This window comes from Lycorma delicatula, chromosome 2 (assembly GCF_047948215.1).
Source record: "Lycorma delicatula isolate Av1 chromosome 2, ASM4794821v1, whole genome shotgun sequence".
NCBI lineage: Eukaryota > Metazoa > Arthropoda > Insecta > Hemiptera > Fulgoridae > Lycorma > Lycorma delicatula.
In genome coordinates, this window is record NC_134456.1 from 190,653,186 (window position 1) to 190,666,312 (window position 13,127).

At 28.2% G+C, this 13,127-nt stretch overlaps 1 protein-coding gene across 2 annotated transcripts in view; it reads right to left on the bottom strand.

Annotated features, from left to right (window-relative positions):
* The window catches only part of alpha-Man-IIb (alpha-Mannosidase class II b), a 515,292-nt gene that overhangs the window by 113,204 nt on the left and 388,961 nt on the right, over positions 1-13,127 (bottom strand). The window lies entirely within an intron of this gene.

Consider the following 13,127-nt stretch of genomic DNA (forward strand, 5'->3'; position numbering starts at 1 on the left):
CTATAAAAGATCCTTTAAACTTTTTTAAAGCTGTTTAGAACTTATAATGAGATGTATTGTGAACATAAAGTCAACGCAGTTTAAATTTATTGAAACGTATTGAAAAAAAAGTTTGATATTTCTCTCGTTTAAAGAAACAGCAGAAAATATAAAAATTGGCCTCATTAGGGTACTATTGGAAGTAATTATTTAGCATCTTAAAAATAGTTGCAACTAATAACTTACAGGAAGTTGGTTTTGTTTTTTCTTAGGCCGAGCAGGCTAAGACTACATTAATTCTAAAAAGCTTCTTAATTCAATTTAAGATTTAATTTGATTTGAATCGGGGGTCCTAAACATTATACGTTTAAATAACAACTGATCAGCGTGGGTAAAAAATATAGTTTTTATGTGTATTTCTACGTCTAAGTGTTTGTTTTTAATGAATCTTTCTTCATGTATTTTTGAAATACAAGGTTAAATACCAGATTATTGTTGGCCTCATGGTAGAATTTGAAGGGGAAAACATTTTTGTGATGTATTATGTATATGTATATTTTGGGTCCAGTCTTGTACTCAATTTTCACTGCAGACCTTCCGGCTCCGGACTACGTAACCTTCGTCTCATTTGCCGATTACCAAACAATTCTGGGTGTTGATTAAGATCCTGAACTGGCCTCGGGGAAGTTTCAAGACGCGATAGACCTGATTGGCGAGTGGCTAGCACAGTGGAGAATAAAAGTAAATCACAATAAATCGAGTCATGTCGTTTGCGTTAAAGATTGGTGACTGTGTATTCGGATCAACCTAGACTTGGTTTTCATTCCGCATTCTGATCAAGTATGGTATCTCAGACTCCACATTGACCGTCGGTTGACATGGAAGAACCATGTGACAGAAAAGAGAAACAGCTAAATATCAGGTTTAAGAAGCTTTGTTGGTTACTAAGCAGGAATTCACAATTGTCGCTTTTCAACAAACTTTTAAAATGAAGGTTATTCTGAAATCCATTTGGATGTGTGCAAACATCTACGGGGTAAGACGTGGATGAACAACATTAAGGTTATAAAACGCTTCCAGAAGCAGTTGTCGAGAATCATTACAGAGGCGCGCCGTAGTTTGCAAGGATAGGATAACTATCTGAAATTTCTTTATGTCCTCGGGGAAATCAAGCGATTCGGTTCCCATTAAAAAACAACAGCTAGGTAATCTTGTGAACTAACTAGCGCTGAATCCCCTAAAAATAGTGAGGATGTTCGGGGACTCAAACACCTTCACCTGCTAGACCGTGGGGGGGATGACTCTTGGGCTGGGTCGTCATCCCTTAAGTGATGAGCATTGTCTCTATGTCTGATGAAGGGCCTAAATTCCTTTCATAAGCAAATTATATTACTGTTTTTCTTTTCCTTTGTCCTTTAATATTATTTGATATTTTGTTTTTTGGGTACTTTTTATGAAGTGAATCTGTTCAAGCGCATTCATTTAAATAAAGTATTTATTGCCTTTATGTATTCACATTTGAACTACTGTCTTATTTGTGTATGTTTTATTGTTGGGAATTCATTGGAAACTCCTAATCGAGCGCTTGTTGTAATTCTTCATACTTGGTTCCTTCGTGGAACGTATTGTAAATAACCGAATTTGACATAAAAAAAAATATGTGTATATAATGGAGTTTACAGTGTTTGAAAAGATATGTATATATTTTCGAATATATATGTAGTTAGAAATACAAAATCAATATCTTACAAAATAAGAGTATATTTCAAAATGAGTATCATATCTTACAAAATGAGTATAAATTTAAAATTAATGGTAAAATTATATATATATTTAACCAAAACAAATAAAAATAGTCCTTATAAGAATCATTCACAAGTTTAGGTAAAAATAATTAATAAATAGAAATGATATTTTTGGAACTTGTTCAAGTAATACATTTTTAAAGAAATTTACAATGAAAAGAATGTGGTAAACAAATATTTTCTATCAGAAATTACGAACATAATTGCAGGAGAAATATATAATTACCGAAATGGAGATTATAAGTTGTTAATCTGTCTTTGAACCGTCTATCAAATTTAAGATAACCTTAGTTGAGTATGTTATTCATCGGTTATTGTCAACGGTTTTATTTGAAACTTGTAGATAAATTATTTTAAATATTCAGTAACATTTAAATTTAACTATTCTATTATAAATATGTAGGTTGATCTCCTAAGATAAAATAATTCATCTTGAGTTATTTTCTTTACCGAAAACATTGTGTTTGTGTGTAACTGCTTCGTACATACGCCATATATTTAATCTAAGTAAGTCTAAATAGGTAGCGAAACGTATTTCCATGTTACAGATCGTAAATGTAGAAGCCAATGTATAACTTATATTCAATGTTAACTCATTTAATAAAATGTTTTTATTACACGTTAGCCCTTTGTCGAAGAATAACAAATGCCATTACTCAGAAACATTGTGGCAAAAATCTTTATAGGTTTTAAGAAAACATATGGACAAATCCATCGCATTCAGAGTGAAAATATTATTTGTTACGTTTTGAAAGGACTAATTTTAATATACTTATCGTTAATTTGAATATAACAAGGGTATATGAAAAGATAGTGCAAGCAAAGAGTTAATTTTTAGAAATTTCAAAAAAGTCATTTTCTCATAAATATTAAAGATAAGAAATATGTTTAGTGGAAATGAAATAACAAGCGTGAAATAGTCAAAAAAGTAATGATCTACAAAATACGATTCCTTCCAGTTAAAAATTTGTTTCCGAGGAGTCCATCAATTAAAATCCAACAACGTAATGAACATAGAAAACAACTAAAAAAAAAATCAAGATTATGTAAAATTTAACATAAGTGGCAATTGTTAAAAATAAGTTTAAATTTTCTGTCTGCTGAAAATTGCTTATCGTAACCGGTCATCTAAAAACAAAGCTTTTTTTCAATACGAGGTTATTATATTAAAGGCAACTCTATTAATCTATCTTAATTAGCTTTACTAAAATTTAATTGAATAGTAATAAAACATGTGTAACAAGCGTCTTAAGTATTCTTAAAATTATTTGAGTAATGTTTTATTTCCCTTAAACAAGTTTTATTGTTCGTACATGTGACCAGAATAATTTAAAAAATGTATGCACATATACGTATATAAGTGTGCATATTCTAACAGAAGATATGTATTTCTTTTATCTCTTTACATTTTAATTTTTTTAATCGCAAATCGTTTAAAATTTTTCAATCGATACACATGAATTCACAATTTTTTTAGTAGTATTTTTTGTTCAAGTATTTTTTCACTCATGACATCCTCTACTGATAAAAGAGGATATTTGTTTGGTGTTGAAACAAACTTGGTTTGATTCTTTTATTTTCCCCCTTGATTCACTATTTCGCTAGCCACCCCACCCTGTAAACACAAACACTGGCTGAACAAATCAGTAAAAACAAAACACCGTACAAATATCACGTCTTTCTGCTTACGTTTTTTGTTCCGTAAAGGTAAATACAGAGTTTGTACACAGCAAATTTTTGTTGAAGCCTTGCTAAGCACGATTTATTGGATATTGTAATCGATAAAAACACCTATTCTCCTTTTTTTAAACCGCTAACTAGGTCACAAAAATTTTCCAACATTTTGTTAATATTCTACCTAGGAAATTTTAAAAGGTATTTTTTTTTTTTTTATATGAAGTCATGTACTTCGTAGAAATATATATAACTTTTATGTTGTAACCATCTTTTCTTTAAGCATCCTTAATGTGTGTTTAACAATTTTATGCCGAATTAAAAAGTTTCTACATTTTACCATAACAACCTTTTTTAAATATTATATTTTTAGATAGTTCATATTCAAATTAAAAAAAATAGAAAACTGATGAAATTGTGTTACGTTTCTATTATTAACTACGTATAAAGCTTTGCTTCTGCACATATTGTTAGGTTCTAAAACACTTATAAAATTATTGAAAAAAAAAAAAATATTAGTTTTTATAACCAAATTAAATTTGTCTTAGTATTTATATTACTGTTATTAATACGATATATTATATTAATGAACATTTTTTTTTTGTATTCAGTCATTTGACTGGTTTGATGCAGCTCTCCAAGATTCCCTATCTAGTGCTAGTCGTTTCATTTCAGTATACCCTCTACATCCTACATCCCTAACAATTTGTTTTACATATTCCAAACGTGGCCTGCCTACACAATTTTTCCCTTCTACCTGTCCTTCCAAAATTAAAGCGACTATTCCAGGATGCCTTAGTATGTGGCCTATAAGTCTGTCTCTTCTTTTAACTATATTTTTCCAAATGCTTCTTTCTTCATCTATTTGCCGCAATACCTCCTCATTTGTCACTTTATCCACCCATCTGATTTTTAACATTCTCCTATAGCACCACATTTCAAAAGCTTCTAACCTTTTCTTCTCAGATACTCCGATTGTCCAAGTTTCACTTCCATATAAAGCGACACTCTAAACATACACTTTCAAAAATCTTTTCCTGACATTTAAATTAATTTTTGATGTAAACAACTTATATTTCTTACTGAAGGCTCGTTTAGCTTGTGCTATTCGTCATTTTATATCGCTCCTGCTTCGTCCATCTTTAGTAATTCTACTTCCCAAATAACAAAATTCTTCTACCTCCATAATCTTTTCTCCTCCTATTTTCACATTCAGTGGTCCATCTTTGTTATTTCTACTACATTTCATTACTTTTGTTTTGTTCTTGTTTATTTTCATGCGATAGTTCTTGCGTAGGACTTAATCTATGCCGTTCATTGTTTCTTCTAAATCCTTTTTATTCTCGGCTAGAATTACTATATCATCAGCAAATCGTAGCATCTTTATCTTTTCACCTTACTCCGTACTGTTACTCCGAATCTAAATTGTTCTTTAACATCATGAACATATTATTATTAAAATTTGTTTTTTGTATCGGTCTTAAAAGTGAACAATTTAATTTGTTAAAAACAATTTATGCTTATTCTATACTATTTTTTTGTATGTTATTTTACACGATTTATACTATTTTAATAAAATTATAAGTTTTAAACTTTATTTTGTGATAAATACTAAATTCTGATATTTATAATTAGCTTCTCAAGACAGTTTTCACAAAATGATTATTTTTAAATAGTTTTTAGTATAACACAGAATGTAAAAATGGAATTTATTCATACCGAATTGTAATGTGCTAAAGGAAAGAACGACTGGTTTCCACTTAAAACGTAAGTACTAATTTAATTTTTACACACAAGTTTAGAAATTGCAGAAAATTTTCACAAAATTAATTAATTAATTTTTTATTCTTTCGCTTTCAAACATTTCCCGTTAACAGCTACAGTTTTACAAATATCGATTAGAATGACTTCGTGCAGTTTCTTTGATTTTTTTTTAGATAGATCTAAAAAAACATCATTAAAATAGGTTAAAAAGTATTGCTCTCGAATGGTAGCATACACTTATACCCATACAGACCCTTTTAAGAGAACATTTAGGAATTTCTTTCTTTCTGAAAAACTTTAATCTTAAACTTCCTTTAGTGATCCCGAGATTATAACAAAACTACTTTAAGCTATAGATTGTAGTTATCCCTAAATACAACCTCTATCAGATATTGCCAAAAAATATATAAAAAACAAAACTAAAGTATGAGATTTATTTAGCAAAAGTATAATTCTTTCGCAAAGAAAAGTTTTATACAGTATTTAAAAGAATTATTTTGAGACGTAATATGGAACAATTAAATAGTTAGGGACAGTAAAGTATAATACCAACAGAATTAAAAATAAATGTTCCTCAAAAAAATATGAGATAAATTTAAAATACTTTTTTTTGTACTGAATACAATTATCTATCTTTCTTAGTTTCGTCATAAACAAAGCATACGTTGACGCGTTTCGGATATACTCCATTTTCAAAACTCTCTGTATTCCTAGTACAGTAACACATGATTTAATTACGATGAAGCTAAGAAAGGAAGATAATTTTACTCAATAAAATCATTATGACGATCTTACCAGAAAAAATATAAATATTAATAATACTTTTAACATAAAATATACCTATAATTGATAACAAAATATAAATTAAGTGTTTATTATTTTATTTTAATGAGAATATAGACATTAGATTCTGAATTATGAGTAAGAAAAAAGTAGAAAGTTAATACGGTTATAGTTTTTCACGTCGTGTAAAATAGTTTTGCATAATCGATGTTCAACAACTGAGGGACGGATATAGTTATCACTTCCAGGATGAAATTGAAAACTAGGAAGAAACCAAAATTTAAAACTATAATTTTTTTTTTACGGTTAATCAGAAAAAAATCAAGGTAACAAGAAATATTGTGTTTACAAAACTTAATTGATTACTTTAAGAATAGTAATTAATGCAGTATAAGTAGATTTAAACCAATAAATCTAGATTTACTAACATTATACATATAATACGAGCACAAAGGAAAGAGAAGAAAAAAAAATTAAAATAACTACTTAATATATTTTAGAAATATATATATAGAAATATTGATTGCAACAGTTATTAGCTAAATTTTATTCATCAGAACACAGGCGTATAAAAGAAAATTCCTATTTAATGTTGGTTATATTAACACTACCCAGAAAATTGTTATCAAAAATAATAAAATTACATTACGTAACTTAAATATTTGTTTATTAAATATATATTACTTCTGTGTAATTTATTTACATTATTTTCTTATAGATTAAGATCTATATATGTAATATCTCAATCATATTTTTATTTATTTTTCCGTTTAGGGAAAGTCGTTAGAACTAATCAAAATGTCATAATTTCAAACGCCTGATTGACACAAACATACAGGCATTATATAAGCGCTGTGAAAATAAATAACCAAGATATGGAGTATATGACTTATTAGAGTAACATTTAAATAATTTTAATCTTTGTCATTGTCAAAACTCAGAAATTTAAAAGGTAGATGAAATATTGTAGGTGAAGTATCTTACTAAAATAGTTAATAAAGATAAATTAAAATATTACCTTCTTTGTTTTCTATGTAAAAACAACTCAGATTAGTAGTATTTTAATAGTTTTCATAACCTTCTACTGCTGTTAATACTCTGATACTGTTCCAGCAGGGCTGGGTGAAATTAGAGCTGCTGCATCTGGCGCACGTCGTGCCGTTGGGAGCAATTTCATTTGCAATTAGCCAGTAAAATATCAGGTCGTTGGAGAGCTAAAGTAGAAAATTCTGCTGATATTTACATACAAGCTTCATAAATTATTAAAAATGCCGTTTGGGGGAAAATAACAGATACACTAAACGGTTTTCTTTTATTTTTATTTCCTGCATGATACTAGCAAAGCATTAAGGCAATATAAACGTAATAAGATCGTAAAGAATTCTGATTATCACTTTTATAAGAATAATATACTTTTACGAAAATACTTTTATAATCCAATTAGGCCACACATAATATTAAATTCAAAACAAGATATAATTGTTTTAAATACAAATATTCAGAAAAAATAAATAAATTTAAAAAAAATAAACCAAAAAGAAACATTTCAACAATAATGCCAAAAACTCTGCATTTATCCGGAAGTTTATGGTTTCGAATCCCTGTCCGATATATATATATATATATATATATATATATATATATATATATATATATGTATGTATATATGAGCAAATAGTTTTTTAAAAGTTAATAATTAAACAAATGGAATAAACTTTCTATAAGTATCTCTTATAAATACCAGAAAAATAATTTTAAAAATATCTTACCTTAATCATTTCAAAAATTCTAGTTGGAGGTAAACATCATTCTTCGCAAATTCACCTTAAAATAAATCTTGTATTATATTTATGAAATTATAATAAATAAATTCATCTGCATCACGATTATGTTTAAAAGTTTTAACTTTGAAATGATAAATTTCAAAGTTTTAACTTTGGATAATTTAAGCCAAATGATAAACTATGATACTACTTTTATCTTGAATAATCAGCAAATATGTTTAAAGCAGGAGATAAACCCGTTGATTTAAAAACTACATAGATGCAAGTATTTTCTTCATTAAATAGTTTAATACTAACTTTTATTTTACTATACTCCCTCTCCTAAGCCCGACCTACAGTTAAGTATAACTCAGCCTAGGGGAGTGTCCGTTAACTCTAACGGGTCTTCCCGCCCACCAGCTGAACATCCGGCAAGGCAGATCGACCCGCCGGTTGGATCTTTTGCTTTATACCTGCCCCTAACCCCCAGCCGGGAGACTTCAGACCCAGCAATGCCGTAACCTTAACCTTCATCCCCACCTCAGGAGCCGGGTCTTTTGAGTGCCTTATGCCTCAAATGAGGAGTCTCCAAGGGGATCTCCTACCGGTACTCTGGTCTTGATTCCCCCCTAAAAGACGGCAGGTCCAGATAATCGTCGACACAGCAAAAAGCTCATACATCGTACAGGAGTCTCAAGCAGATCATTGGAGCCAGCATACCAGGGCATACCGGCCCTCAAAGCTGTGGCTGTCCAACACCTCCCGCTAGAAACCTCTCCACCGTTCCTCATCAACTTTGGCTCGAAGCACCGTCCGAGAAAAGAGGCTGAACGCATCCCAGCAAGCTGCAGAAGTTATGATGCACGGTAGCAGGGACGCAGGTGACAAGCCAGTAATCTTCGCCCGAACTCTTTGTTCCTCCCATTCAGGTCACTGAAACAGGGTTAATACCCTAAGTAGCTTAATAATAACCGAGTTATATACATTTTGTCACCTCTTTGACCACTGAATAGAAAATTAAATAAATCTGACATACGGTATTCCAATTCTCCAAAAATTGATGTAACGTTTTAAACGAAATTCACAAATGACTTTTTCTATAAATTTACGGATAGATATGCACAGGAGGGAACCCATTTAAATACAAAATTTGAGAAGAATTCAAAGCCCTTACATATTTTCTTTCAGATTATAACAGAATCTTTCACGAAGAATGTAACAAAATTTCAGAACATATTCTATTGGTGAATATAAAGAAGAATGTTCATATAAAATAGATTCGGAAACGTTTTTTAAGTGAGTATTGGCTGGCGAAAAGTTTTTCCCTGATTACTGCGCTTTGGGTAAAATAAGTCAGACTGTAATTTCTAATAATAACCCCAATCAATGTCTGTGTTATATTTTTCACCAACTTCTGTTTTTATAGATTTACTTTGACAACTATTTTTATACGTGAAAATAATTCATAAATCTAATTACGGATTTTCTGTCCCACTCCCACGTATAAATTTCGAGTTTATTAGCAATAAATGCTAAAGAAAGTAACAATATATCAGGTTAAATTTAATCAATAACCAGCTATTAATTAGCTAATTTATCTGATAAAATGCAACATAATTATTTGAAAATCAGAGTATTATTCTTAGAGAAACATAGTATTTTGGGCAAGATATTCTATTATTATATTATCTTTCATTTTAACTTTTAGTAGCGATAGATAATTATAACTGATAAATGACAAATCAATTTAAAAGTTTAAAAAAGGTTCATTTATACAACGTGATTTCGTCGCAGGGTCATCATCAGTTATAACTATAATTTTATTTATTTTTTAATAAGTAAAAAATTATTAAATTTAAACTACCTAGTCACTTGGCAATAATACAATGATTCTAAAACATGCTTTTCAATCATTTTAAAAGTATTTTTGGAAACAGTTAAATGACAGCAAGATTTCTGATGATGTCACAAAGAATAAAATGAAATTATGGCAGAGTACTTTTAAAAATATAACAAATAATATTATTTATAATTAGAATTTCAATTAATATTATTTTACACAGTAAAAAGTACCTTTCTGTATGTGAATACCGTTTTTGATTGGAAGTATTCTTCTATTTTCAGTAGGCGATTTTTTTACATTAATTTAAAATATGTACTACTTTTAGCTTTAGAAAATCTATTTCTATAGCCTATCATTCCTCTGTGAAACCTAAAAGTAGTTAAAAATCAAAAATTGTACCTTTGTAGCTGAGAATGATAATTTAAATAATACCATAGAATTTTACAAGAAATTCTCTAGTCATGATTAGACATATAAACAGATATAACGTAGTTTACCACTTAGATACCTGTGGAACCTAAAATATACAGTACAATAAAAAGTAGTTAACACAAAAGATTTCTTGTTTTCATTAACGTTGAGTAAAATAATAGATTTACTGAAAACATTGACAACAATAAAGTATAATTAGTCTGCACAAAAGTCATGTTTTCATTTCATAGCATCAGTCTAAACACTGTATGAACCGATGTACGAGTACGAAAAGGCCGTTACTTTGTATCTTATCATCACTAGCGCCAGTGTCTAATCTAAAAAATAATTTATTCTTGTTTATTATTTTTTTACGGTTTAGTAATATGATAATCTCTTTTCATTTTTTTATTTATTATATCAGTGCTGGCAAAATAATTTGTTTTTATAAAACAAACATATCTTTTAGTCAATACTTTTGATAGTAATATAATTATACATTATTTTTTTGTGTGCGAAAATGTTAAAATCACTTTTTGTCTGAAAAAAAGCTATCTTTTATAAAATATTGAATTATAAAAATCAAATATTCAGACGAGTTTAAATATTAGTCTTAAAAACTCCCAATATATATTTAATTTTTGAATAAAAAAAAAATAAACAGAAATGATAAATATCAGAGAAAAAAACTAATTTTAAAAAATAATAAAAAATGAAATATTTATTGTGATAATAAAAATTTTAAGATCGATTACAGTTCCGAAACTGTTATACTATAATATTTTAAGATTATTTAAATTTTCTCAACCGACCTCATTAAGTTACTTTAATAAGTTTTATAAACTTGTTAACTACGCAACGTTGATGTAATATAATGTATATATAATATAGCCTTCAAAATGTATTTAAGTATCGGTAGCTATAATCATGTAATTTAACTCTCAAAGTTTGATCAAACGATATGAAATTTATAATCATAAATTATTATTAATTTTCAATAATAATCGTTGCACGAAATATTACATGATTTTAAAGCTTACATTTTACAGCTTTATATATACAGTTTTACCTTTTAAACACATTATTTAATGATATCAGAACATTTTATGATTATACTTGATGAGAATGATAAAATGTGTTACACGAGTATAAACAGTCATTTTTAACATGATATGAATAGAAATAATAGCAAAGAAACATAAAACGGAAACGTTAATACAGTTTACATAAGCTATAAATTATAGTAAATAATCTTTCGTTATAAATTTTCATTCTACTTAGTAAGTTAATGTAGTTTTAATTAGTAAATTTTTATCTAATATTATTCCCAATCGATTTAATACGAAATAAGAAGTAAGAACAATTTTTTGTTTCATAAAGTTTTACTGTTCTTAATATAAAATTGTATACTGAATTCAAAAATCCAATCAGAATTTTTTCATTACCCACAGTTTTTTTGGGATAGCATTTTTGAAGAATTACTTGGCGAATTTTCCACACTTTTTTTAGGAATAACTTAAATGCGTAAAAGAATAATTTTAAATGATTTCTAGTAGAGTATGGGGTTCAGACATAAAATTTTGAAGGTAATATATGTATATGTATATGATTCATTAATTGTAGATTCTGACTTGTCAGCACAGAGCTGTCTTCTGAGTCATACAGTTAACAAACAATTATTGTTTAAACGTTTGCATGTATGGACGTATTGTGGTTTCAATCTATTTTGTGATTTACAGTAAAAGTATAAAGTGTGTTCAGTTAGATAATAAATGTAACAAGAAAGTACAAAGAATTATCCGGATACCTTCTGTTACTTGTGTGAAGATTGACGTTTAAACGTCAACGAAGAATTTTGACTCCACTAGTTAAAACTCATTATATCAGGAAGGAATGACCAAAGCGTGAAGTACTTACGCCTGGACAGAAACATGTTGTATGTCCCCCACTGGTTAACTCAGAAATAATTCTTTGTTAAGGCAAATAAAACTTTGTTAAGGCGATGGATAAAAATGGTACTGGGTTTCATTGTTTGAAAAAAAAATTTTCTCGTGCTATTAATCAAGGAAGGAATCTTTGTCGGTCCCCAAATAAGATCTTTGGTTAGAGATGGACAGTTTGGAAAACTGTTAAGCCAAGTCAAAAAGTCAAAATAGAAATCATTTAAAAGAGTTTTCCAAAACCCTTTTGGAAATTATATATCCGCTAACTACAGTGACATTGCGAGTAAATTACCACAGTCAGTCTAACGTATTAGGGTTTAATGCCCCTAAAAATGAAGGCTTATGAGGGATGTTCCAAATGCAGAAACAAAAGATAAACAAACACTACTATTTGAATTTAGCGTAAATTCTATTAAGATATAACATTTTGTTCCTTATGCTAAAAAAGTTTAATTATATTCCTGAATATTGTTTTACAAGTTTATGTAATTAAAATAATGAATGAATACTTTATAATCATATTATTAATACGATTATTAATTCATATATCTTTATTAGAATATAAATATAAAAAATATTCATATTTCATTAACCGTATACAGTGAAAATAATAAACAATAATGAGAATAATTACATATAATTAAGTTATGTAAAAAACTATGACGCATGGATAGCCTTACAACGTAATTGAATAGATATTGATTGTATATAGATAGATAAATTCATAACTTCATTTAGATAAATGAATGAGTTATTCATATCTTTCTGAAGACATGAATTTATATTTTTTTATTAATAAATTTTTATTTATAAATTCACAGCCTTAAAATATTTATTAAAGCTTTTCTAGTCTAAAACTCAAATAGACTAATTAAAATTAGATATTGAATGATATGCATTAAATCAACTATTTGAAATGAATTACTCCATTCAGGAATTGAAAATAAATATTTTACAAAATTATAAACGTTCGTAAAGGTTTTTATATTTGAATTTACAGTTTAAATTACATGTCATTCAGCTTAGTTGCAACGGTACAACATAATCTTCTGACTTTGACAGCAATTGTAATTTAAATAGAAGTAATAACAAGAATATATTAGTATTTATAATACCTACTGGTTATCAGTATAATATATCTGTAAAAACGTATGCAACTTCC